The sequence below is a fragment of the Lynx canadensis genome, chromosome A3 (genome assembly GCF_007474595.2).
Source record: "Lynx canadensis isolate LIC74 chromosome A3, mLynCan4.pri.v2, whole genome shotgun sequence".
Taxonomy (NCBI): Eukaryota; Metazoa; Chordata; class Mammalia; order Carnivora; family Felidae; genus Lynx; species Lynx canadensis.
The window spans coordinates 18,265,748-18,292,683 of NC_044305.1; the positions used below are offsets into that span (position 1 = coordinate 18,265,748).

The window sequence follows — 26,936 nt, forward strand, 5'->3', positions numbered from 1 at the left end:
CAGCGGCGTCTCCAAGGCGGGGGGCGCGAGGCAGAGGGCGGGGCGGCCCCGGCGCCGGCCAATCATCGCCGCGATCACATCCATGCAAATACGAGCACAATGGAGCGAGCCCATCACTCGCCCCTGCAAGCAAGCTTGAAATGGGCTTCCGCCTGAGCGGCAGTCAGGCTGACCAATGACTCTGTGTTTTGGGTCGGCGAAGCCCAATGGCGTGGCAGAGAAGGCGGGCCTGAGCTGGGTTAGGGTGTCCTTGCAGGGTGTCTGAGCTAAACTTCACCAAATAATAGCTGTTTGTATTTTGGCTGCTGCAGGAGCCATTTTAGGTAAGTTCTTCTCTTAACTTTTTATTTTCCTCCCCGGCCTTCGCTGGCGGGCCTTGTCCGCAGGTCCCTGGCCCCGCCCCGCTGGCCGGGCTAGGGTGCCCCTATGAATGGAGCCGGGATGAGGGGCTGCGGCGGCGCCGAGGCCCGGCCGGGGTCCGAGTGGGGCCGGCGGCGGGCGGCCTGGCGGAGGGGAGGCGGCGGCCTGAGGCCTGAGGAGAGGAGCCGGCCTCCGCCGCACGCTGCTCCCGCTCGCGCTCAGGCCGCGCTCGGGCCGGGCGGCCGTCCTTGGGAGTGCGCCGCTGCGGGCGGCGCAGAGGGGCGGGGGTCCGGGCAGCCCCCGGCCCCGAGCCTGGCGGGCGGGGGCGGGGCGTGCGGAGGCCCCCCCCGGGGCGGGCCGTGGAGGGACCCCCGGGCGGGCAGGGCAGCGCCGCGCGCGGCGGGGGTGACCGCTATTCCACTGCCGCCCCCGCGGAGAAGTTGCTCTATTGGCGTCCTGCGTCTGTTTGCAGGGGTGGAGGAGGGTGGGCTGGTGCCAGGCTGCTGCTCCGGGAGGGGGCGGGGGCCCCGACGCGTCCTCGGAGCGCGCTCCCCCTCCGCCCCCTTCTTACGCACTAGCGCGCACTCGCCCCGAAAATTGGAACCCTGGAGGTGTCCAGCAACCCCGCAGCCAAGTTTTGTGCATTATTAGATTGCATGTTTGAGGTTTAAAAAAAAAAAAAAGAGGAATCTGTCCCCTTTAGGGTATTTCCTTCACTGTTGAGAAGTAACGGCGTCTTTTGCTCCCAAATTTCCAGAGACATGCTTGTCAGATGTGCAGAGGGTTGGCAGCTACTTGGTTTTTAAAAAGACTCTGTTAGGAAATCCCCTCACTGGTGAGATAATTGAAATTTGAGTTTGTTTTCAGCTTCAGTTTTATTTGATCCAATTAAAAATACATAAGCAGGCACTTATATTTGTGTACATAAAGTATTCCTAGTACCAGTTATGACTGATATGACTGTGGTTTCGGTAGTGTGGGATCTAATAAGGCAATATAATTCAATTTTCAACTTGTAGGCCCGTGTTCTCCAAATTAGGATTTATGGACCATTAGTAATCTGGCCGAGGTTTCCAGTGAATCCTTGGCATCTCCAGGCATCCCTGGAACTGTTGTATGTACCTTCTTCCCCACCCCTTCAGAACTGCTTATTTCTGCTGTAACAGATCCATGAACAGAGAAGATACACATTTAAAAATTTTTGTAATTTTCAGAGTGTGTGCAATACTGCCCGAGATTCAGTTATTGTTTCTCAGATGGCGTATTGGAATACAATCCCATGAGGCCCCAAATTTCGGCATACTTTATGGGGCATGCTTGTGGTACTTAGAACTAAGTCCTGGTAGGGACCACAGTACTGTGCTCTCAAGGCTAATTGTGAACTGTCTTTCTTACTGGAGATCTGTAGTTATTGACTGTGCATGGCATGGTAGTTGGTTGATAAGCTGAATTGGTAGATCAAGTTGACAACCTCCGGGAGATAGTTTTTGTGAACTTTGTGGCTCTAGGACAGTACAAAGAAGGTTTGAGATCTATGTATGAAAAATGATTAGGCATGAATATTCAAGTAACATGGTTTATGCCAACCGGAACAGGTGGTTTCATATAAGCAATGCGTGACTGTAACCCAAGGCCTGGGAAAATGGGGAGTGGTAAAATGATTAATTTTGGACTTCTTTTTGTCCCAGGGCAGATCTCCTTGATGAATTATGAAGGATTATTAAAACCTTTTTCTTCATTAATGGACTTTTAAGAGTTAACCTTTACAATTTTTTTTTTTTTCCTTTTTGCTAACTTTGGAATCTCCTTTATAGTAACTAGAATATGATACTGTTCTTGCTGTAGTCTGGTCATGAGCAAAATAAATCTCAATCTTTTGTGAAGTTAGTTGTGTCTCATCGTGGTATCAGTCTGCCTGGAGTCACATCTTTTATCCTGCAGTTCTTTCTTGCCTGTTCATAGTTAGTTTTTCTGTTGTTAACAGCATGCATGGTTTTTCAGTGTGATCACTTATACCACAACTTTTTAATATTCTCTATTTTTATGATTATTTTTATAATTTATTGATACAGTTGGAAGTTCTCTGAACTCATCAGTGTGTTACTTTTTGCCAACCACACAAGAAGTTGAAAGACCAGTTTGGAGTGAAATGGGAGAGCCATAAGTAACACTACTGTATTTCTGGAAGATCCTTTAGCAGTTAGTTTTTATATTTATGGATTTACTTTTCTTATAACTATTTCAAATACCAAAGATCTCAAGCAGAATCCTGTCTCTTTAGAAACCAGATCTCATTTGTGATTTTTGCCATTATGTTACAGAAAACTTGTCAGAAACAATAGATGCTTGGACCACACTGTGTCTTAGAGATCTCTTTGACTTATAGAAGTTTCAAACAAGTGTTTCAGTTTTCTTGGAAACATGGCTTTGCCCCAAGCAGAGGTTGTGGTTATGTCTTCTTGTGTTAAACCATGAGGAAAAAGGGTTCCTCACTCTCAGGCTTGATTCTCACTGTAGGGGCCTATGTTTTTCAGCTTTCATGGCAAGACTTTGTATTGGTAATGGCTGAATGGAGTTGTATTGGTAATGGCTGGACCCTTTTGAACAGGTTAGAGGTTTTGAGGATTCTACCTGCAAAAAGATTTTCGGTATTTGACAATGACAATATCTAAGTCAACCGAGGAGACTGTGTTTTCACTCCCTTTTATCCCCCCCAGGATAACAAGGTTAGAAATAGTTTTATTTATTTAAAGATTTTATTTTATTTTTAAGATTTTTTTTTTAATGTTTATTTTTGAGAGAGAGAGAGAGCATAAGTGGAGGAGGGGCAGAGAGAGAGAGAGGGAGACAGAATCTGAAGCAGGCTTTGTGCTATCGGCATAAAACGCTACTTTGGGGCTCAAACCCACCAACTGTGAGATCATGACCTGAGCTGAAGTTGGACACTCAACTGACTGTGCCACCTAGACACCCCTAAAGATTTGATTTGATTTAAAAAATGTTTTTAATGTTTATTTTTGAGAGAGACAGAGAACGGGGGAGGGACAGAGAGAGAGGGAGACACAGAATCCGCAACAAGCTCCAGGCTCTGAGCTGTCAGCAGAGAGCCCGATGCAGGGCTCGAACTCACAAACCACAAGATTATGACCTGAAGCTGAAGTCGGATGCTTAACCAACCGAGCCACCCAGGTGCCCCAAGATTTTATTTTTTTAAAGTAATCTACATACCCAGAGTGGGGTTTGAACTCAACCCTGAGATGAAGAGTCGCATGCCCTACCAATGGAGCCAACCAAGCACCCTGGAAATAGCTTTATTTTTAATAAATATTTAGTGTTTCACTTTATACTTCCATTCCTCATACAAAGCTTTAGTTTAATTCAGATGAAAAGCTGCAGTGAATTCCATGGAATTGCCTGCATTCCCCTGTACCAAGTTATTACATTGAAAACTCTTTGAAATAGATAAAATAATAGGTAGGGCTTAGCTATCTGTTTCCTAGAGAACAGGTTTGGTGTTTTGTGTTGTGTTTTTTGTTTTTTTTTTCTTTTTCCCCAATAGAACGTGACATACTTGTGAAGCGTGCAAGACGCACTAACGTTGAATACCTGGTGTGTGTTCAGCACTTAGCCAGGCACTGGGGCTTCAGAGATGAAAAAATGTCTCATTTTCATGGCCATTCCATGAGGATGGACGGAAGCTCAGAAAGATGAAGTAACTTATGAAGCTAGTATATAAAGGCAATAAAACTAGTAAATGTTGGAGCCAGAATTTGAACCCAGATCATCTGGATTCAAAGCACATATTCTTTTCACCAACCAGCCTCTAAAGATTTCTTTAAAAGCTGGAATGTGCTGTCATGTTTTAGTGGTATGGGGCTAAGTCAACTAACAAGTTGTTCTATGCACTCACTCATTTTTACTACTTCATTTCAAGAATGTGTCACTGAAAAAGCAAATTAGAATACAGTAAGGGTACCCTTTACCGTCCTTGTCTCCAAAGTGTAGGAGAGGTCCTTGTAGGGCACCTAAGAGTTCACCCTGGCCTGGTACTAATAACCATGAAGTGCAGAGGGAGAATGCAGTCACTTTTTCCTTGCCAAAATGTTCTTTTCTTTAGTTCATTTTGTGGAGGCGTTGATACCCTCTTGAGAAATTCTGTTACTTCCATAAAAGTCCTGAAGGTAGTAAAATGGAGTTATTTTAAAATATCCATCCCTGTTCCCATTTCTGAACTGAATTATTTGCATAAAATCCAGAGAAAAGCATTTCTTTTTGCTTGTAGTACCCCTATTAGTTGGTTTTTATAGTTTGTAATAGTGATTCTTTACATACTCGTGTACTTACTCTTTATGTCGTTTGCCGTCGAGACTTTTAGAATCTTTGATAATGTATATGACATAAATAGTTCCTATTTTGAGGAATCATTTTTTTCAGTTGATGTACCTTTTCTTTCTATAGTCATAACAAAGGACTTAAATTTTTAGCAAGGAAAAAACCATGATATTTCAATAGATTGCCATGATGCTTTTATCCGCTAGTTATTTCAGAACTTAACCTACTAAGATAGTATATGAAAATTTCAGGAAAATTAGGAAGTAGAATTTTAAGATAACTTCAGGACATGAATTGAAACAAGTTGGATTCGAATTTTCTAAATAAGTAAAGGGAGATTTCTCTTTTTCTACTCCTTTGTTAATTAAAGATTTTTGTAGGGAGTATTTTCACTGATCTTTTTTATGGATTAAATATACTATTTTATCAGTAAATTTTAAATATATTTAAAAATTTGTCCTACATTATGTGACCAAAGTATTTTATTTTTGGAATCTTTCTCTCTCTCTATATATATATTTTAAGATTTTTCTTTATTTTGAGAGAGAGAGAGAGAGAGAGAGTGAGGAAGGAAGGGGCAGAGAGAGAATCCCAAGCAGCCTCCATGCTGCCAGTGCAGAGCTGGATGTGGGGCTCGAACTTACGAGCCATGAGGTCACGACCTGAGCTAAAACCAAGAGTCGGACACTTAACCGACTGAGCCACCCAGGTGCTCAGAAATCTCTATATTTTTTAATTGTAAGATTGTTTTTACATAAAAGGTCAGGCTTCAGGTTAAAAGAAGGTCTAATTACTGTGGTAACCTTGGTCTTTAGTTTCTACCTGTTTAGGTTGAGGCTTTTTATCCTGGGATTCATGGACCCCTAGAGACTCTTTGGTCTGTGAACTCTCCAAAATAGTATGCAAAATTTTGTTTGTGTGTGCACTTTTATGGGCAGTGAATCCATTCCTTTCATAATTCTTGAAGGCATCTGTGACTCCCACCTTCCCTTCCTGTACCCCCGTGTTTTCCCATCCCCCCTTTTCCCCTCTGTCTCTTCCTATCCACATGCAAAAACAATATTAAGGATCATTGATTTAGGTCATTTCAAAGCTAGTTGTTTTGTATGAGCAAAATCTTTTCCAGGAGGCTGACTTTGTTGAGCTTTTTTTGCCCTTCAGGAGGTATTGCGATTTCAGTCTGAATTAGTTGGCTTGGGCTTGGTGAAGTACTTCTGAATCACTCCGGGCAGCATCCAGGCAAGGGTTATCCCTGGAATTCTTCCCTGCCTTATTTTTATCCTTGGGAAGCTGTTCCACACCCTTTCCCCTGCAGCCTGATAAAAGAGTAAAGGTTCAAGCAGGAGGCGCGAGGGCACTTGCAAAACAGTCTTAGAGGGTCCTTGGCCTCTCTGCTGCAGCCATGTGCCTCTTCAGATGGGACTGGAGGGGTGGCCATGGCAAAAGCTGACATTTTCTTGCTTTGAATACTACTTACTCATTCAGTTACTGCTTCATTCAATATGTTAGGAGGAAAAGGGGTTAAGAGGAACAATTAAAAAATAACCCCTCCGTTTTCATATTCCCCAGACTTTGTATGTGATACCTTGCAACTTTTCTGTCAATGTTGTTAATTTCAAGTGGAATTTTTCTTAATTTCTGGTTGAACATGTGAGCTTATTTTGCAGATAACATGCATATATGTTGAGTTCTGTTAAACCAGATGTTACTTTAGGCAAGAGGATGAAATGTTAAAATTCTCAGAGCCTTATTTTATAATTTGCTTAAGAAAAAATGAAACAAATTGGTAAAACAATATTTAGAGCTACAACAAAATTCTAAAAGTAGTCTCTAGGAAATGGCCAAACTTGAGAAATTCTGGAAGTTTTCTTAGAGAAGTTCATTTGTTGGGCAGACCAGAAGTTGACTAGAAGAAAAATCCATTTCTTTGGTTTGATATAAATATTGAGGAAAACACCTTAAGCTTGAGGCAGTTCCGTGAAGGGCATGGACTCCTATGAGGGGATTCTGTTTGATTTGTTCCTTCCCTAAGTGTACATGAGTAAAGAAGTTGGCTTGGACTATTTACTTTGGGTTCAAGGAAACCATCAGTATTCTAAGAAATTCTTTGAAGGGTGCCTGGGTGGCTCATTTGCTTAAGCATTCGACTCTTGATTTCGGCTCAGGTCATGACCTCAGCCTTTGTGGGTTTGAGCCCCACATAAGGCTCTGCGCTGACAGTGCAGAGTCTGCTTGGGATTCTCTCTCTCCCTCTGCCCTTCCCCCTCTCAAAATAAATAAACTTAAAAAAAATTCTTTGAAAGGTTATGTCCAGTAAGCTAGGTCCAAATCATAGATTTTATTTACTGAAAGAAATTTTATATAATTTAACACAAAGACTTTATTAATGTTCATTTGTGTATTTCGACCTAAACGACTCTTTTGAAGGTAGCAGTCTAAATTCAACTGTAGGTTAGCCTGAAGAAGTCAAGGCATCATCCTTATTGACCATGTGGCAGAATCAGATCACGTTATAAACAGTAACACCGTCAGATTGCTTTTTTTTTAAAGTTTATTTATTTTGCAAGAGAGAAAAATAGAGTATGTGAGTGGGGGAGGGGCAGAGAGGGAGGGAGAGAGAATCCTGAGCAGGCTCAGAGCTGTCAGTGAAGAACCTGATGTGGGTCTCTGACCCACGAACCCTGAGATCATGACCTAAGCCGAAATCAAGAGTTGTACCCTTAACCTACTGAGCCACACAGGTGCCCCAGATTGCTTCTCTTAGTTGGCCCTTTATAGCATTGTTTTTAAGGGACTCCATATTGTGCTTAATAGAATTAGCATTTTTACCTTGAGTTGTAAAACTATGTTGAGGAAATGAGAGGATATGAAAGAGATCATTAATGACCAGCTCCCAAAAGATAATTGTAAAAATGTGAAATAAGTTCTTTTAGATCAGAGCTAGATCTAGATCAGTGTTAGTCCACAGATCTGTGCAGGTCTACGGGTTGTTTGTTACCTGTCTGCGACCAGGTTAAGTACAGAACTTGAAGCATTTAGATGTTTTTACAGCATTTTTTAGAAAAATGATTTGCCTGTTGAGTCTGATAATAAAAAAAATGTAAGTTTATAGTAGTCTTTGTTTAAAAAAATTTTTTTCCTGATAATTCATTTTTCTGGTGTTTTATAAAAGAATTAAGTCTATGATAAATTGGGAAAAAACAAAAAGTTCTTAACCATAGGGAGCAGTACTCAAGGTGATAGGTAACATCACCATTCTCTTGCAGCTTGTTTAGAAATGGCCCACATTTTGGGGCCACTTACCAGACTGACTGAAATAAACTACCTGGGGTAGGGACCAAGTAATCTTTGTTTTAATGAGCTGTACTAATGATTTTTGGGCACATTTAAATCTAAGAAACTTTGTTGTAAAATTAAAAAAAAGAAACTTTGTGCTAAATCAGCACTGTCCAGTATAAGTTTGTGCTATGATGAAAAATGTCTTATATATGTGAGACCCACTCATCACGTGGCTTTTGAGCCCTTAAAAGGTGGCTAGTATGACTGAGGCATAGAATTTTACATTTTATTTAATATTAGTTAATTTAAATAGCCACATACGGCTAGTGGCACTAGCATTTGATAGCACAGGTTTAGATCCTTTAGAGTCCCCCTATCTTGGGGGGTGGCAGAAGTGGATTTTTTCCATTCCTTTAGAAATTAGAATATAGGACAAGACTATCCTTTAGACTTCAAATGAGACTAAGCCAATCATATAATAAAAGTTGGCACTGTTTGCCCATTTATATTTACCTCTTTTTATCTAAAAGTTGACTTGACGTTAAGAAAATAGTAGGGTCAGAAAATAAATTTAGATCCGTGTCACAAAGGTTTTGAAAACAGCAGGGTAGCTGTTTTAGTGAGGCCTTGTGATCCTTCATGGCTGTGACTAACATGCATAATGTCTTGCAATATGACTTCTTAGGCTTTTTTCTTTCATATAAAGATTTAAGCTTTTAAGTGCAACATTGTAGTTTTCTAGTTCTCATTATAAAGCACCAGTTATGGAGAGTTCTCATTACGTTAGACTAGTTAATGGAGATTTTTTTTCATATGGAGAGTATTTTTGGTTACTTAGAGGATAGTTTTTCATTTTATAAAGGTAATTTTTGTTTTTAATAATATCCACCAAGGATCCTTTGAAAGGTTGAACCTTATACTCTGTCCCCTTCCAATACATTTAAAAATTGATTGGTAAAACATTTCCTTTACTCATACAGAGTTGTATATGCTTCTCTGCCTCTTTCTCCATCTACTTGTACTTCATATTTAAACTCCTAAAAGTCAAGGATAGCATTGACTCTAATATATTGATCAGTATCCGTTGCAGTATTGGAGATTGTTTTCTGATTGACAAGTGGAAGGAAACGTAGCTGTAAAAGTAAATGAAGATGCACATGTAGAATCATAGCTTTTTGAAATGCTGTCCACACACAGTGAGTCTTTTCTAATAGGACCATAATTTTATTAAATATATTTGCCAGGTTTTAGGTTTTCAGGCAGGAGATTGTTAGTCATACAGGCAATGACTTTTGAAGCATAAGAGACAGTAAAGGGTATTCCATGTTGTTGATACACTCAGAGTGTTGATATACTTAGAGTGGGTAGGTTCCTTAAAGATCGTGGATAGGGCTGCAGGAATCACAAAATTGTCAATGCAACAGTGTCAGTTACTGTGTTTATGGCATGAATTAATGTTGTGTTATCTTCCATTGGTGTTCATTAAAAAGCACCATTTCCCATGTTGTTGTAGGGATGGTCTTATATTCTCAGCGAGTGAAGATGTCCTGGTAGGTTGTCTTGGCAGGGGCTTCTGTGTAGCTGAAAATGACACGAGTATCACTGATTGGTGTGGCTCAACATTTTGTAACATGGTGCTTTGGGCTCTTTTGTCAGACTTTCTCCAAAGAGTTTCAAGTTCTTAATCTCTAGGTATATATTTGGACTGCTGCTTTGGAATTGAAAAATACAGTCTGTTGGTACTGAGATCTGATAGTTGACAGATCTTAAGTTTAAAATGTTTGCAGGTTCTTTGCTTCCAGTTTGTTTCCATCACTGTCACTGGTTCCTAGAGCTGTGACTGGAATGTGGTATGACATGTTACTAAAAGACTGATTTCATAAGCCATGGACAAATACCAGTCTCCTTATTTACACATACTAGTCGTACTCTGCCCACCCTTTTCCACTCTAGCGCAGCACTTCATGCTAGTAGGGCTCTCCCTGGGTGCTCTGACTTGCCCCTGTGCTCACTCTTGAACTAAGCTTTGTTGCTACCATCAGAGCTGTGCTTGTGGAGTTATTTCTAGTTTAAGCTTTATGCATTATCAGGTCTTACATAATTCAGCATCTCAACTAGATTCCTCTAAACCAAAGCCTCTTTCTGGCTTCTCAGGATTGCGAGAGAGTAGTTTTGGAAGGGAGTTTAGAGGCCATCTAGTTCAATTTCATCATCTTATGGATGACAGAATGGACTTCTAGTCATATAAGTATTTTGTGGGGCCATAGAGCTGGTCTGCGGCCAAGTCAGGCTTAGAATTCAATTCTCATTTTACTAAATAGGACTCTTTCCCTGACTCTGATGGTGAAGGTCCTGAAACCCCCTGTGGGAGAATTACCTTAAGAACTTATGGGGATAGTATGGGGAAGTTGGGTTCTGAGATTAGAAGTGAATTTGTGAAAGGCTGAATAATTTTTTTTAATGTTCTCAAATAAAACAAAGATATCAATGAAACTTTACATGTCTTAAATGAGTAGGAATGAGTGGTACTATTTTGGTAACTCTTGTTTACTATGTCTTATTTACTAGAAACATTTTGGCATGTCCTTTCCTTTTATATCATGGTAAAAGGCTTGTGGTACTATTTTGGTAACTCTTGTTTACTACTTTTTATTTACTAGAAACTTTTTGGCATATCCCTCCATGATATCATTGTGAAATCCTTTGTAAATTTACCTTTGCTTTATTGCAAATAATGTGAATGATAGTTTTTTCCCCCACATCTGCACACACATTCAGTTTTTTAATTTAGGATTATTACAATAGGTTTTTCCCAGACCCCTTAATTATTGTGATAATCATAGCAGCTGCCAATCACTGAACACTTACTGTATGCCAGGTATGGTGCTAGGCTCTTGTGTGGTGTGGTTCTTAGGGCTGTTCACTGATGCCCTATTTTTGTTTCTCTTTTGGGTACCTGGTAGAATAGTACTTCTCCATCACCTTGAAGTTGAACATGGCTCTGTGACTTGCTTTGGATATTGAAAGTTGAGTACAAGTGATGTGAGACACTTCTAGGCAAATACCTCTTTTTTTCTGAAAGAAATCTTCAGTGGTTATGTAGTGTGAGCAATAAGCCTATGCTTTAAACCACTGAGTTATTTATTAAAAAAAAATTTTTTAACATTTATTTATTTTTGAGAGACAGAGACAGAGCGTGAGCGGGGGAGGGGAGGGAGAAGGAAACAGAATCTGAAGCAGGCTCCAGGCTTTGAGCTGTCAGCACAGAGCCTGATATGGAGCTTGAACCCACGGACTGTGAGATCATGACCTGAGCTGAAGTCGGACGCTTAACCAACTGAGCCACCCAGACGCCCCTAAACCACTGAATTTTTTTAAATTTTCTTTTTTGTTTTTTAAAATTTACATCCGAATTAGTTAACATATAGTGCAAAAATGATTTCAGAAGTAGATTCCTTAGTGCCCCTTACCCATTTAGCCCATGCCCCCTTCCACAGCCCCTCCAGTAACCCTCAGTTTGTTCTCCATGTTTATTAGTCTCTTTTTTTTTTTAATTTTTTTTTAACGTTTATTTATTTTTGAGACAGAGACAGAGCATGAACGGGGGAGGGGCAGAGAGAGAGGGAGACACAGAATCGGAAGCAGGCTCCAGGCTCTGAGCCATCAGCCCAGAGCCCGACGCGGGGCTCGAAATCATGGACCGCGAGATTGTGACCTGAGCCGAAGTCGGACGCTTAACCGACTGAGCCACTCAGGCGCCCCTATGAGTCTCTTCTGTTTTGTCCCCCCTCCCTGTTTTTATATTATTTTTGTTTCCCTTCCCTTATGTTCATCTGTTTTGTCTCTTAAAGTCCTCATATGCATGAAGTCATATGATATTTGTCTTTCTCTGACTAATTTCACTCAGCATAATACCCTCCAGTTCCATCCATGTAGTTGCAAATGGCAAGATTTCATTCTTTTTGATTGCCGAGTAACACTCCATTGTATATATATACCACATCTTCTTTATCCATTCATCCATCGATGGACATTTGGGCTCTTTCCATACTTTGGCTGTTGTTGATAGTGCTGCTATATACATGGGGGTGCATGTGTCCCTTTGAAACAGTACACACACCTGTATTCCTTGGATAAATACCTAGTAGTGCAATTGCTGGGTCATAGGGTAGTTCTATTTTAAGTCTTTTTGAGGAACCTCCATTCTGTTTTCCATAGTGGCTGCACCAGCTTGCATTCCCATAAGCCACTGAGGTTTTTAAATGGAGTTTTAATTGCAGCATAAATCAAGCTCATCCTGAATAATGTAAATATACACGTATTACCATCATTGATCTTCATGGCTGAGTACTGATATTGGCCCATTTTACAGTTGAAGAAATGGAGACAAAGGAATTAAGTTTACCTGTGTGGCAGAACTAGTGGCCCAGGCACTTTGAGCCCTTCATTCTTAAGCACTGTTGTTTGCTGCCATTGATTATGCTATACCAACTCAGTACCCACTATTGTGTATAGAATATGGGTTCTGCCCATGATAATGTCCTGCCAGAGCTTATGTTTACTTCTCTGTTCCATCCCTTCTTACAGATACTCCTGAAGTTCCAGGTCCAAGGGTCTCTTACCAGGATTTACTTTTCTCAGTGTTGCACTACAGAAACCTCCATTCCTTTTCTGTTGTCTGTTATCTACTTTTACTGCCTTCTGGGATTCCATCTTTTGTGTGTTTGAATCCTTGCTCTGCTGCTCACTGGCTGTGTGAACCTCCCTGTTCCTCAGTTTCCACATCTGTACAATACATATCTCATTTCGTTGTTTTGAGGATTGAGTTCATTTACGTAAAGACTTGGAACAATGCCTGGCACATGTAAGCATAAGTGTTGGATATTATAGTTTCAAAGGATCAGGTATCGCAGGGCCCAGATGAATGGAGATAAGACATTACTGATCTTGGGGCGCCTGGGTGGCGCAGTCGGTTGAGCGTCCGACTTCAGCCAGGTCACGATCTCGCGGTCCTTGAGTTCGAGCCCCGCGTCGGGCTCTGGGCTGATGGCTCGGAGCCTGGAGCCTGTTTCCTATTCTGTGTCTCCCTCTCTCTCTGCCCCTCGCCCATTCATGCTCTGTCTCTCTCTGTCCCAAAAATAAATAAACGTTGAAAAAAAAAATTTAAAAAGACATTACTGATCTTAATCTTTCTGATATTAAGATATTAAAGGCTTTATGCCACATTTAATTTTTTCTTTTATTTAACAGGAATTGCTGAACAGCTCTACATGGCACTATGCTCTGGGGGGTGGGGTGGGGAATGACCTAGAGCTTACCCTCAAAGAATTTATAGTATAAAGGGGAGCCAAGATATACATAAATACCTGTATGCTGATACTTGTGCTACTGCAAGGTAGCCCATAAAAAGTATCCTTTGGGAGTTCAGAAAAGGGGGAAGTGAGGAATCAGAGAAGACTTTGAGTCGGAGCTTTTATTAGTGGTGGAAGGATACATGGGATTTGGAAGTGGAGACTGGGAGAAATCGCCAGGTGAAAGGAAGCATTAGATCAGAGGCCTGTAATAAACATGTTCATTCAATCAGCAGATATATAGTGAGCATTTACTATGTGCTAGGCATTGATAAAAGCCCTGGGGATGCCGCAGTAAACAGAAGGAAGTTCTTGTTCTTGTGGAGCTTGTATTATAGTGAGTGTTTGAATATACAGAACCATAACGTATCAAGTGGTGGTAAGGACTAGGAAGAGGATTAACGAGACAGATTTCTATAACTAAGAAAAAACATGATTCATTTCTAATATTTTTCTTCGGGTATCTTTTGAGGAAACCCGAAGCTGAGCTAAATGGCTTTTTCATGTGCACCAGGCCATATCTGTGCCGTTTTCCATGCTCATAATTCTCTGCTCTTTGCTCTCAGCCTGTCTAGATAATTTCCTTTCTTTGAAACTTGAACTCGGGACCCGGAATCTTCATGGGGCCATCCCCCTTGTAAGCACCCTCTTTCCCTTCTGCACTTCTGGAGTCAGGTTTGGCCCATGTAACTAATTTGGCATTTCATATTGAACTGCCTTTGTCTTTTCTCAAATTGTTCATTGTTTATCTCACAAGTATGTGATACCCATTCATTTGGTAAACAGTTATTGGACTTGCATTGTGTTTCAGCCATGTCTGGGCACTAGGAACTTGAAGATAAATGCACATGGTCTGTGCCCTTGAGGAATGCACAGTCTGTTAGAAGGGAAAGAAATGTAAACTGCTACTACGAACATCATGATAAATGTCAAATTAGATAATTGGATAAATGTCCAAAGTTTTGTTGGAAGCAAGAAGGGGAGGCAGCCCTCTACTCAGGGAAGTTGTTTAAGAGTTTGGAAAGGAGGAAACTTTAAAATTGGTTCTTGAAAGTTGATTTGGATCACAGAGACTGGAATTGGTGTCTGTGAGTTTAGAAAGCCTTTTATGCGTGGACAGTATCCTGTGAGGGGGCGGTGCGGACAGGGAAGTTCAGTGTAGCTGGAGGAGTAGTGGAGACCTGTGGATTTGTGGTGGGCATGAGGCCTGGAGAAGTAGGTTTGGAGACATAGAAAGGCTTTGCAAATGGGGCACCTGGGTGACTCAGTCGGCTGAGCGTCCAACTTCGGCTCAGGTCATGATCTCGCAGTTGACAAGTTCGAGCCCCGTGTCGGGCTCTGTGCTGATAGCTTGGAGCCTGGAGCCTGCTTTGGATTCTATGCCTCCCTCTCTCTCTGCTCTTCCCCCGCTCATGCTCTGTCTCTCTCTGTCTCAAAAATAAATATAACCATTAAAAAAAAAAAGAATGAAAAAAAAGAAAGGCTTTGAAAATGATGGTAAGGAGTTGAGATTTGTGTGGACAGTGAGGAATCATCAGAGGTTTTATTGCCGGGGAGTAGATTATATTCTGTACTTGGGCAGTAGAGATCAAATGGTGCTCAAATTTTGCTGCATGTTAACTGGAGAGCTCTAGAAAATACCAATGCCTAGGCCACACACAATAAAACCTGATTGTCTAGATCCTCGAGGGACCCAGGTGTTGGATTTTTGATAACTTCCCAGGTGATTGCAGTGTGCCACCCAAGTTTGAGAACCTGTGGTTTGAAAGGCCTGATGGCAGTTTAATAAATGAGGAGGCTGGCTGGAAGAGAAGTCTTTGAGGCATTGGGAACGGGGACAAGGGAAGACTGAGCCAACCATTATTTTTCTTCAGTTTCTCTGTTTTCAACAAAATGGTGGCCCCCAGGGGAGCAAAGTCCAGTCTTTGTACTTTGAACTTTTCAGAGATTTGTACATAGTAGATTCTTAATAAACATTTGCCTTGATTAGTTTTCTTTTGTTCAGGTACTCATAGTTGAGTATTCAGGGCATTCTATTTCTTTTGCTTCTTTCCTTTTTGTTATTAAATAGAAATTCCTTTAGGGATGTGAGTGAATGGAAACGAAACCTTTTGGTCTGTTCTACTTCCTCATAGTTTTGATTAAAGATTTAGGAAGTTAAAATTCAATGATTAAAACAATTAGTCTGCATATGGATTTGGTTTGTCCATACTCTCTTTCCTTATTAGTATGAATAAGTAAGTTTGCCTTTAGGTAATCTCTACATCCAATGTTGGGCTTAAATTCACAACCCTGAGATCAAGAGTTGCCCCCTCTGCCGACTGAGCCAGCCAGGCACCCCAATATTCTTAAAGTATTGTTAAGGTTTATCTTCTACAACAACATGTGGAAAGTGCACCTTAACACTAGATTCTGTTAATCTGTGCAACTCAGGAACTTAACCATGTGGTATAGAGTATATTTGAAATAATTTTTCTTTGCCAAATACACTTATTTCTGAGTGGGGATAATATTTTTAAAAAATGCTGTGAATCATTTTTTAAAAATGGTTTCTTTGGGAGAGAGAGCAAATGAGCATGAGTGGGGAAGGGACAGAGAGAGAGGGAGAGAGAATCCCAAGCAGGCTCCACGCTGTCAGTGCAGAGCCTGACATGGGGCATGATGTCACGTGAGATCATGACCTGAGCTGAAATCAAGAGTCCTACACTCACCCGACTGAGCCACTCAGGCGCCCCCACTGTGAATCATTTTTGTGTGAACTCTTCATTCTCTGTTCTAATACAGGGGAGTCAGAACATACAGGAATTAAAAACTTTTATATAGTTGATGTCGTTTATACCTCCCTCCTGACATTTGTGTCTTGAAAAACATCAAAACTATAGAAAGTTATGGGAATGTTACCATTAACACCCATCTCCCCTTCACCTAGATTCACCAATTAATGTTGCCAAATTTTCACTTGCTTGTTTGTGCGTGCTCTGTTTTTAGCCATATCCTTTGGGAGTTACTTGCAGACAGACATTATGACACTTCACTCTTAAATACTTTTGCATCTTTATTGTGAGAGAAAGGGTACATAATTATAATTACATCATTCAGGACACTTGACATAGAACCAATATATAGTCTGTGTCTAAATCTTACCACTCACCTGTTCTCTAGCTTTTTTATTCCTGTTCTCCAATCCAGTTTAGGACTGTGCATTGTACTAAGTTGTCATGTGTCCTTATATTTCAGTATTGATTAGTGTGATCCAGTAGTTGCAGAATTCAGGAATGGAAGTGAAAACCTCTGTAAGGGCAGTGAGGCCGAGCTTCTCATCCTTCTCCCCAGCTGGCCTCCTTCATGCTCTCGCAGCCGGCTGGGAATTGGCCCTCGGAGACGGAAGGCAGAGTTCTGAAGTGGAACCCAGCAGCTAATGCAGACCTGACTGTGCACATCCTCCTGAGGCCAGGAGGGACTTTATCTTGAACAGAGGTAGTTTTCATTTTAGGATCAAAGCCATTCCGGTTGCCCAGGTGCTTAATTAAGAAAATGTAGTTTAAAAAAGAAAAAGAAAATGTGATAGTGTCAACGGGACTTTGAGAAAAGATTTTCATAGTTGACTGTAAATCATCTGAATGTTAAAAGTTAGTTGTCTTCTGCTCTTTCTTGAGGACCACTGATTATCATGACCTTGTCTTTCTATAATTCATGGGGTCTTCTTTTTCTTTCTCTTTTTTTTTTTAACTAGTAGGACCTCCCTGCCCCTGCCCCCTTTAAATATGCCAGTGGTTGTGTGTTTTTGTCTTTTCATTCCTTCTTAGGCAGACTTCTTTCCTGTTGCTTCAACTCTTTATAACCCTGGGATCTCTGTTTCCATCCTCACCATCCTCTGTGTTCCAGACCTTCCTTTCCAGCCACATCTCGGCACCTGCAGCTGTGTGCTCCACATGCAAAGCTGAGCTCCGTGTCTGTTCATTAAGTCAGAGCGCTGGTTTGAATATTGGTTGGAGGATGAGAATGAGGTGGTATTTGATTAGGGAACTAGGAACATTAGGCTCCTGTCCCCTATCAGCCCTTGCCCTCATCTCCCCTTCCCCCAATACCTCAAGGGAAACAGGTGAGCCAAAGGCAAGGCTTTGCTATCACTACCATTTCCTGCTCTGTGTGGAGTCTTGGAAGTTAGGCTTCTTGGAATGAATTCTTTTAACCCAGTGTTTCTCAACCTTTGTTTTTATTATCACTACCCTAAGAAGCCCTTTTAGACAATTTTTGTTTAGCATTATTACCCTCCTACCCATGAAATTTTAATACCACGAATATATAGTGTATATGTGTACATACTGTGTGCGTCTGTATCACACATGAACAAGTTAAGATATTTTAACCCTCAAGAACCACTTTTTGTCCCTTTGGAGTGATACTGCTCAATTGAGAATGCTTGTTTTAACCTAGACTGGAGGCAGTCTAATGCGTAGAAACAAAGCAGCTGAAGAGTCCACTTGCTAACTTTCCTGTCTGCAGAGAATTTACTTTAGGCTTGCATCTGACCGCTGTAACTAGTTCTGTAATCTTGCTGTAGCCACAACTCCCAGTAATAACAACTGTATATTGTGCCCGATGTACACACACATATGTAATTCAAAGGTTTTAATACTCAGTATTTATTCTTACTAATGATGCACTGTATCTACTGTATTAAGAAAATAGTTTTATTAAGATAATTTTCTACTTTAAAGTCACCTGTTTTTATTTGGTAAAGTTTTTTTTTTTTTTTTTTTTTTTTTTTAATTTTTTTTTTCAACGTTTATTTTATTTTTGGGACAGAGAGAGACAGAGCATGAACGGGGGAGGGGCAGAGAGAGAGGGAGACACAGAATCGGAAACAGGCTCCAGGCTCCGAGCCATCAGCCCAGAGCCCGACGCGGGGCTCGAACTCACGGACCGCGAGATCGTGACCTGGCTGAAGTCGGACGCTTAACCGACTGCGCCACCCAGGCGCCCCTATTTGGTAAAGTTTTTAATTTAAAAAGAAGTGCTGGGGGCACCTGGGTGGCAAAGTTGGTTAAGTGTGGACTCTTTTTTTTAAATTTTTTTTTTTAATGTTTATTTATTTTTGAGACAGAGAGAGACAGAGCATGAACGGGGGAGGGGCAGAGAGAGAGGGAGACACAGAATCTGAAGCAGGCTCTAGGCTCTGAGCCATCAGCCCAGAGCCCGACGTGGGGCTCGAACTCACAGACTGCGAGATCAGAACCCAAGTTGAAGTTGGACGCTTAACCGACTGAGCCACCCAGACGCCCCAAGTGTGGACTCTTGATGTCAGCTCAGGTCATGATCTCACGGTTGTGAGGTTGGGCCCTGTGTCAGACTCTGTGCTGAGCATGGAGCCTGCTTAAGATTCTCTCTGTCTTTCTGCCCCTCCCCCACTGTGTACTGCACTCTAGAAAGAGAGAGAGAGAGAGAGAGAGAAAGAAAGAAAGAAAGAAAGAAAGAAAGAAAGAAAGAAAGAAAGAAAAAGAAATGCTGGTTGTTACCCACTAAGCATGTTTATTTTATTTTTGAGAGAGTGAGAGAGAGAGAGAGAGAGAGGGAGGGAGGGAGGGGCAGAGAGAGGCAGAGACACAGAATCCCAAGCAGGCTTCAGGCTCTGAGCTGTCAGCCCAGAGCCCGATGCAAGACTCGAACTCATGGACTGCAGGATGGTGACCCGAGCCAAAGTCAGTTGCTTAACTGACTGAGTCACCCAGGCCCCCCATGACACACTGACTTACAGAAGCATGACAGCCAGCAGGAAGAGCAGTGCCTAGGCATAGCGGGTCTAGAGACCACCAAACACCCTCCAGAGAGGCAAGAAGAAAGAGGTGGGCAGAGCCTGAGCCTCTGTACTCACTGTAGTCATTGGATTTTGTTTCAGTAAATGCCCTTGAACTTGATCACACCAGCAGTTTTACTCCTTGGTAGGGAATGAAGCCTGGGGAGCTCATTGCAGGGGAGGGCTGCAGTGAGGTTTTTAAGCCCACAAGTAAAACTGCTCTGGTGGCAGCCAAACAGCTTGCCTCCCAGGAAGGTGAAATGAACAACTTCATTCTTTGATTTGTGGTGCCAGCATCCCCTTGCTCCCCTTGAAAGAAAGAAAGGAAGGAAGAGAGGTTGGGGTGGGGGGATGGAGGCTGGTGGAAGATTGATCTAACATTCGATAGTAGAACCTGAAATTCTTTTTTTTTTAAAGATTTTATTTATTATTATTATTATTTTTAGTGTTTATTTTTGAGAGAGAGAGTGTGTGGGCAGGAGAGAGGGACAGGGAGAAGGAGACACAGAATCTGAAGCAGGCTCCAGGCTCTGAGCCGTCAGCACAGAGTCTGTTGCAGCACTTGAACTCAAGAACCTCGAAGTCATGACTGAGCCAAAGTTGGACGCTCAACCGACTGGGCCACTTAGGTGCCCCAAGCCTGAAATTCTTGAGATCCTCAGTATTTAATGGGTTTATTCATAGGAATATTTGAGAGAGTGACTACAAGTTTCTGTGTATTTGATTAATTTGCTGTCATTAATCTCTTAAAAGAGTGTAGAGCACCGAGGAAATGAAATAGGAAACTACTTAGGTTTTATTAGAACGGAAGAGGAGAGGTGTAAAGAATGAGGTGTAGCTTGCTTTGTCGCAGTGTATTCATGGTCAGAGGGAAGCCCTGCATATAGCTAGAGAGTATCAGCTGTGCAAACATGGATGCCAGTGGTAGAAAGGCCAAGAAAGGAGATTTTGCCTCTCTTTAATTTTGGTCCCAGCACCAGGCAGGGCAGGAATAAAGCTCAGGCCTCCCATCCCATAGCAACAGAATAATTAGAGCAAACTTTGATTGAGTGCTTACTATATGCTAGGTACTAAGCATTTTAGATTTATTCTCTCATTTAATCCTCTCCAACAGTGTGAGGTAATAGGTAACCTGTTACCCCCTCATTTTACTGGTGAGGAAACTGAGGCACAGGGAGGTAAAGAAACTAGTTCAGGAGCACATGGTTACTTGTTCTTGCATGTAATAGAAATGTGCAGGGCATTGGAGACCCTGCCCTGAAGTGAGTGAACCCACCGCTGCTGGGACCATGTCTTCTGTGCCATACCTCTTTTCAGGAGAATAGCCTACCTGGCACATCCTATGGTCTTCATTTAAGTCATTTCATCTTCAGGTTGCCACCTTGAAGTTCACTCTTAGAAGCTGTTGACCACAATACTAAAAATAACATTGTCCTAGAGAATATTTATAGTTTTTTTCATTCCCTCTTAAGTACAGACTGTGCCTTATCTGGGAAATACCACTTATTTTAGGACTCTAGAGTTGGACACTTAAATGGTAGGGCTTGTCCAGTGGTAGTCCTATTTCAAGTCACTTCAGCAGACCCTTACATGCTTCCTATGTGCCCTGCCATGTACTTGGTGCTGGTGCTGGCGGTAATAAATGTGCTCACAGTGTAGTAGGGGAGATAGATAAGACCAGTATTTGAATTGCAGTGAAACTAAGTAAGTAGAACAGAAAAAGGAACATAGAGGATGGTAAGGAGGTTAGGAAGAACTTCCCAGAAGAGTTAACATCTGACTTGGGCTTCTTAATTTTTTATTTTATTACAAAAAAGTTTTTTTAAGTTTATTTATTTTGAGAGAATGAGAGAAAGACAGCACAAGCAGGGGAGGGGCAGAGAGGAGGAGAGACAATCTCAAGCAGGCTCTGCACTGGCATCTCAGAGCCTTACGTGGGGCTCAAATTCGCAAACTGAGAGATCATGACCTGAGCCAGGATCAAGAGTCGGATGCTTCAGTCGGTTAAGCGTCCGACTTCAGCCAGGTCACGATCTCGCGGTCTGTGAGTTCGAGCCCCGCGTCAGGCTCCGGGCTGATGGCTCGGAGCCTGGAGCCTGTTTCCGATTCTGTGTCTCCCTCTCTCTGCCCCTCCCCCGTTCATGCTCTGTCTCTCTCTGTCCCAAAAATAAATAAACATTGAAAAAAAAAATTAAAAAAAAAAAAAAAGAGTCGGATGCTTAACCGACTGTGTACCCAGGTGCTCGTCTAACTTGGGTTTTGAAAGGTAAATAGGAGTTTGCCAGGTAAGTAGACAGTTGCAGAATAATGAAGTGAAAGTTGCTAGAGAGATGGACAGAAAGTCCCTTCTGATGTTATTGCCAATGTATCTAGATTCTTTTTTTCCTTATTCTTAAGAAGTTTTTATTTTTTTTATTTTAGAGAGAGAGAGAGAGAGAGCAAGGGTAGAGAAGGGGGGAGGGACAGAGGGAGAAAAAAGAGAATCCCAAGCAGGCTTCATGCTCAGTGCGAAGCCCAGTGCAGGATTTCATCCCACTACCCTGGGATCATGACCTGTGCTGAAATAAAAGTCACACACTCAACCGATTGAGCCACCCAGGCACCCCTTTCCAAATTTTTATTTAAATTCTAGTTAGTTAACATATAGTGTAATATTGGTTTCAGGAGTAGAATTTAGTGATTCATCATGACAAGTGCCCTCCTTAATGCCTGTCACCTGTTTAGCCCATCCCTCACCAATTTCCCTTCATCAACCCTGTTTATTCTCTAGCGTTAAGAGTCTCTTATGGTTTGCCCCCCCCCTCTTTTTTTTCCACTTCCCATATGTTCACCTGTTTTGTTTCCTAAATTCCACATATGAGTGAAATCATAAAGTATTTGTCTTTCCCTGACTGACTTATTTTGCTTAGCATAATATACTCTAGCTCCCTCCATATCATTGCAAATGGCAAGATTTCATTCTTTTTGATGGCTGAGTAATATTCCGTTTTATAAATTTATACCACATCTTTATCCATTCATCAGTCGATGGATGCTTGGGCTCTTTCCACGTTTAGCTGTTGTTGATAATGCTGCTATAAACACATCAGTGTGCATGTACCCCTTCGAATCTGTATTTTTGTATCCTCTGAATAAATACCTAGTCGTGCAATTACTGGATCATAGGGTAATTCTATTCTTAACTTTTTGATGAACCCCCGTACTGTTTTACAGAGTGGCTGTACTAGTTTGCTTTCCCACCAGCAATGCCAAAGTTTTCTCTTCCTCTGCATCCTCACCAGTATCCGTCATTTCCTGTGTTGTTAATTTTAGCCATTCTGACAGGTGTGAGGTGATATCTCATTGTCGTTTTGATTTGTATTTCCCTGAGCTATGTTAAGCATCTTTTCATGTGCCTGTTAACTATCTGGATGTCTTCTTTGGAAAAATGTCTATTCATGTCTTCTACCCATTTCTTAACTGGATTATTTGGGTGGGGGGGTTTGAGTTTGATAAGTTCTTAATAGATTTTGTATGCCAACGTGTTATCCAAAATGTCATTTGCAAATATCTTCTCCCATTCCATAGACTGCCTTTAGTTTTGTTGATTGTTTCTTTCACTGTGCAAAAGCTTTTTATCTTTGATGAAGTCATAGTAGTTCATTTTTTGCTTTTCCCCTGTCTCCAGCGATGTGTCTGGTAAGAAGTTGCTGTGGCCAAGGTCAAAGAGGTTGCTGCCTGTGTTCTTCTCTAGGATTTTGATGGTTTCCTGTCTCACATTTAGGTCTTTCATCTATTTTGAATTTATTTCTGTGTATGGTGTAAGAAAGTGGTCCAGTTTCATTCTTCGGCCTGTTGCTGTCCAGTTTTCCCAACACCATTTGCTGAAGAGACTGTCTTTTTTCTGTTGGATAGTCTTTCCTGCTTTGTCAATCATTAGTTGACCATGTGTCTAGATTCTTTTTTTTTTTTTTTTTTAGTGTTTGTATTTTATTTATTTTGAGAGAGAGTGTGTGTATACAAGTGGGGGAGAGGCAGAGAGAGAGATAATCTCATGCAGTCTCCACACCATCAGCACAGAGGCCTATGAGCGGCTCCAACTCACACACTGTGAGATCATGACCTGAGCCAAAATCAAGAGTCAGACGCTCAACCAGCTGAGCCAACCAGGGGCCCCAACTATGTGTCTAGATTCTTAATGCAGTAGAAAGAACTTCCAGTTGTAAAATTCCCTTTTTTCTCCTAGTAGTTTGAAATGCCACTGAGGTCCTAGGCTTCAGCAGTAGGGCTGTACATCTAAGGATTATGCTTTGGGCCAGTTGGAAGAGGGAAAGATGCTACCCATGCACCTGCAGGCACACTGCAACTTTGGACAGAAGTGAATGTCCTGCTTGTGTGAGGGGATGATGGTGTTCCCTGTAGCCTAGCTCTAACCCAAGGCTTTGATTGCATTTGCTTGAGTAGATTTTTCTTCTCTTATGTGAAAATAGTTGGTTAATTACTGTCATTCAGAGGGTATTTAGTCATTCAGCCACAAATGTTTTTTGAGCACTTGAGTTTTTGGGGTGGAGGGTAGATGAGGACCATAAAATTTGGGTTTTTGAAGTATAACATGTATTCAGTAAAGTGTACTCAAGTATACTGCTTGCTGGATTTTTACATGTAAATATACCTGTGTAACCACAACTTTCAGATCGAGATGGAGATATTTCTAGCATCCCAGAAGCTTCCCTCACACCCTTTTCTGATAATATTCATACCTGCCCCCCCGCAGTCCTCCCCAGCATTATTTTGACATCTAACGCCAAAAATTCATTTTGCCTTTTCTTGAACTTTAAGTGGAATCCTGGAGAATGTAGTGTTTTGTATCTGGCTTCTTTTATTCAACCTTATGATTGTGAGATTCATCCACCTTGTTGGGGACCATTGATTATTAACTGGTCACGTGACCCTGCTAGGAAGAGACCTAGAATAATCACATATGATTTACGCCATTGAGGACTGACATTCATTTATTCAGCATACGTTTATAAGTGCCATTATACCAGGTGCTTTGCACAGGCCTTGGGATCAAAGATAAATAACTTCTTGCTATCAGGGGGCTTTGAGTCTTGTGAAGGAGATGGACACTTACCCACATAATTATGAGAGTGAAGAATTGGTCGCCTTTTAGGGGTGAAAATGGTTTTTGAAAGACTTTATAGAGGAGGTGAAATTTCTTCTGATAGTCTCAAAGGATTACTAGAAGTTTTCCAGGGGGTCAGAAGGTGATAGCACAGGTGTGGATGTATGAAGCAGCATGGTGTCTTTGGAGACCTGCAGTAGTGATACTTTGATTTTAGATTGATCAAGAGGTGTAGGCATGCCAAAAATATCACTTTGGGAAGAAATTTTGAGGAAACCTTTGTTTGACCTCTGTCTTAGGCGGGAGCCATGAGAGAAGACCACTGTAGGGAATGATCATCATTGTATCGTTGTGGAGAAGGCAGGGAATGGAAGTGAAATTTGGTGATTGTTGTAGCTAAGGAACAACTGGCAGTGCTTTACTGTTGATGTTGAAGAAGAGTTTTATGAGGTGAGGTGAAACTACAGAGATGCTTGTTATGAACATGGTATTTTTTCAGTAATTGAGATGACTTGAGATGTCCCCTAAAGCCATCAAAAGTTCCCTGAGGGTGGATCCAGATGGAGCGTCTGTCCTTAGTCATGGGGTTTTGTAGCAAAATGTGTTCCAAATGTGTTCCCTGTTGTATCAGTTTGCTGGGGCTACTGTAACAAAATACTACAGGTGGGTGGGGTTCACAGAAATTAATTTTCTCACGATTCTGGAGACTAAGTCCAAGAGCAAGGTGGCAGGTTTGGTTTCTTCTGAAGGCCCTCCTTGGCTTGCAGTCCTCCTTTGCACCATGTCCCCATGTGGGCTTTTCTCTGTGTTATCTGTGTCTTAATCTCTTTTTGAAAAGGACACCAGCCGTATTAGATTTGGGGCCACTCCAGTGACCCCATTTTAACTTCATTACCTCTTTAAAGGCTCTGTCTTCAAATATAGTCACACTCTGAGGTACTGGGAGTTAGGGCTTCAGCATATGAATCTGGCTTGTGGAGGGGGTTACACAATTCATAACACCAGTGTTTGAGAACTCGCCATAATGTTGTTGGGCTATGTGAGGGTTGTCACCCGAGAAAAGCAGCTGGGGGAGATAGGGGGGTTGGACAAGGACAGCACCAAGAAAAGCAGGTTGTAGATCGGTCTGGTGTAACCCCCGTGAGGGCTGGGCTTGCTCTTCAGTGGCCATGTATGGAGTTCATAATGGTTCATCTGCACACACGGATCCATGAGCCTTGGCTACTGTGTCTAGCACTGTCCACACTGTGCTATTTTATCAATTAATAAAGAGTGAAAATAAGGACTGGGAAGAACAGAACCTAAACTACGAACGCCAGGTGGATATCACAAAGAAGGTAGTTTCATAACTTTCATAACTCTTAATAACCTGTTCCTGTTCTGAACAAATCCTGTCCCTCTCATCTGCCACCTAACCCTTTTCTTCGATTGGGCTGGCGTTAAACAGCCTTGGCATTCTCCTTATCGCAACGCTTAAATACCAAAGAGCTGTCTCTAAATCAGATCATCTCAATCTCCCCCTCCTTGGGGGGGAAGGAAATTGTGGAAAGATTTGTTGAATTTTTTCTTGTGGTGGCCACTGAGAGGGTGGTGGATGGGTGAGGATTCTTCTTAATGTTAATGAAGCCTCTTTTAAGAAAGTGCTTTTAGATAGTCACATCTTAAATTTGTTTCTTTAGAGACACAGAGAACTCTTATCAGGATGAATTTTGGAGGGACTGCTTTTGTTGTAATCTGCATTGGAATGCTGTGGTAGCAGATGAGGCTTGTTATAGGTACCTGGGAACTGGAAGTTTTTGGTTTTCAGGGTAATGATGTTTATTATAACGGTGTTATAATGGTCTGTATCCTAGAGTCGCTGTTACAAGACCCTTTTCCAGAGTTAGATCTTTAAAGCTTCTAGGCTATTACGAGAACTAACTCATGCAGAGTTGAATGAGATGTGTTAGCTCAACGCCCACTCATATTAGACTTAGCCTGCTATGGAGCAGGGATCTTGGGAAGTCACAGCATGGCCAGTGTTTTCACGCCGCATCCCTGTTAATGCCAGTGCAGTTCTGTTGCCATGTTGTTCCATCCTTTATAGTGTGGTGGGCTGATTGACCATGAATTCCATTTTGTGAGGATGGTCTGGGTCAGAAGTACGCATTTGAACAACAGTCAAATGTAGTGTGCATTGTGACTCTGATTTCTGTTTATATTAAACTATTTGTGTTGTCCTTGACTTGCTTGGCTGTTTACTGACGAATGAGTTTCTTTTAACAGATATCACTGAGTCATTGTTAATTCACTTAACATGGAGTGAGTTCATTGTTTGAAATGGGTCATAGGTGAGAAGTGTACTCAGCATTTTGCTTTCTTTTTGAAGAAACAAGACTGTTTTTCTCAAAACTTTCTGTGTTTAGGCCAGTAAATGGTATTTCTTGTACCCCCAGAAAATTAAATGTGTTAACTTTCCAATTTTTTCTGTTTTGTTTTCATTCCCTTTTCTGCCATTTCATTCTACTCTAGTCTTAGATTTGACGCTATTCACTCTTTTTTTTTCCTTTTTGTGGTTTGTGACATTTTTCTTTTTTACAAACTAGGTAGATATTACTATTATAGAAAAGTGTTTTTTAACCATAAAGGTGATGACAGGACTCAAAAGCTTGAGGTACAGAAAACCTGTGACCACTGGATGGACAGACTGATTCGAAACTCTGTATCTTAGTAG

At 41.6% G+C, this 26,936-nt stretch overlaps 1 protein-coding gene across 3 annotated transcripts in view; it reads left to right on the forward strand.

Moving 5' to 3' along the window:
• Positions 1 to 252: 252 nt before the first annotated feature.
• Positions 253 to 26,936, forward strand: part of CHD6 (chromodomain helicase DNA binding protein 6) — a 204,448-nt gene continuing 177,764 nt past the window's right edge. For all 3 annotated transcript variants that reach the window (XM_030309584.1, XM_030309585.1, XM_030309586.1), the window contains exon 1: positions 253 to 323. The gene's annotated coding sequence lies outside the window, so the exon portion shown is untranslated. The remainder of the gene's footprint in view (positions 324 to 26,936) is intronic.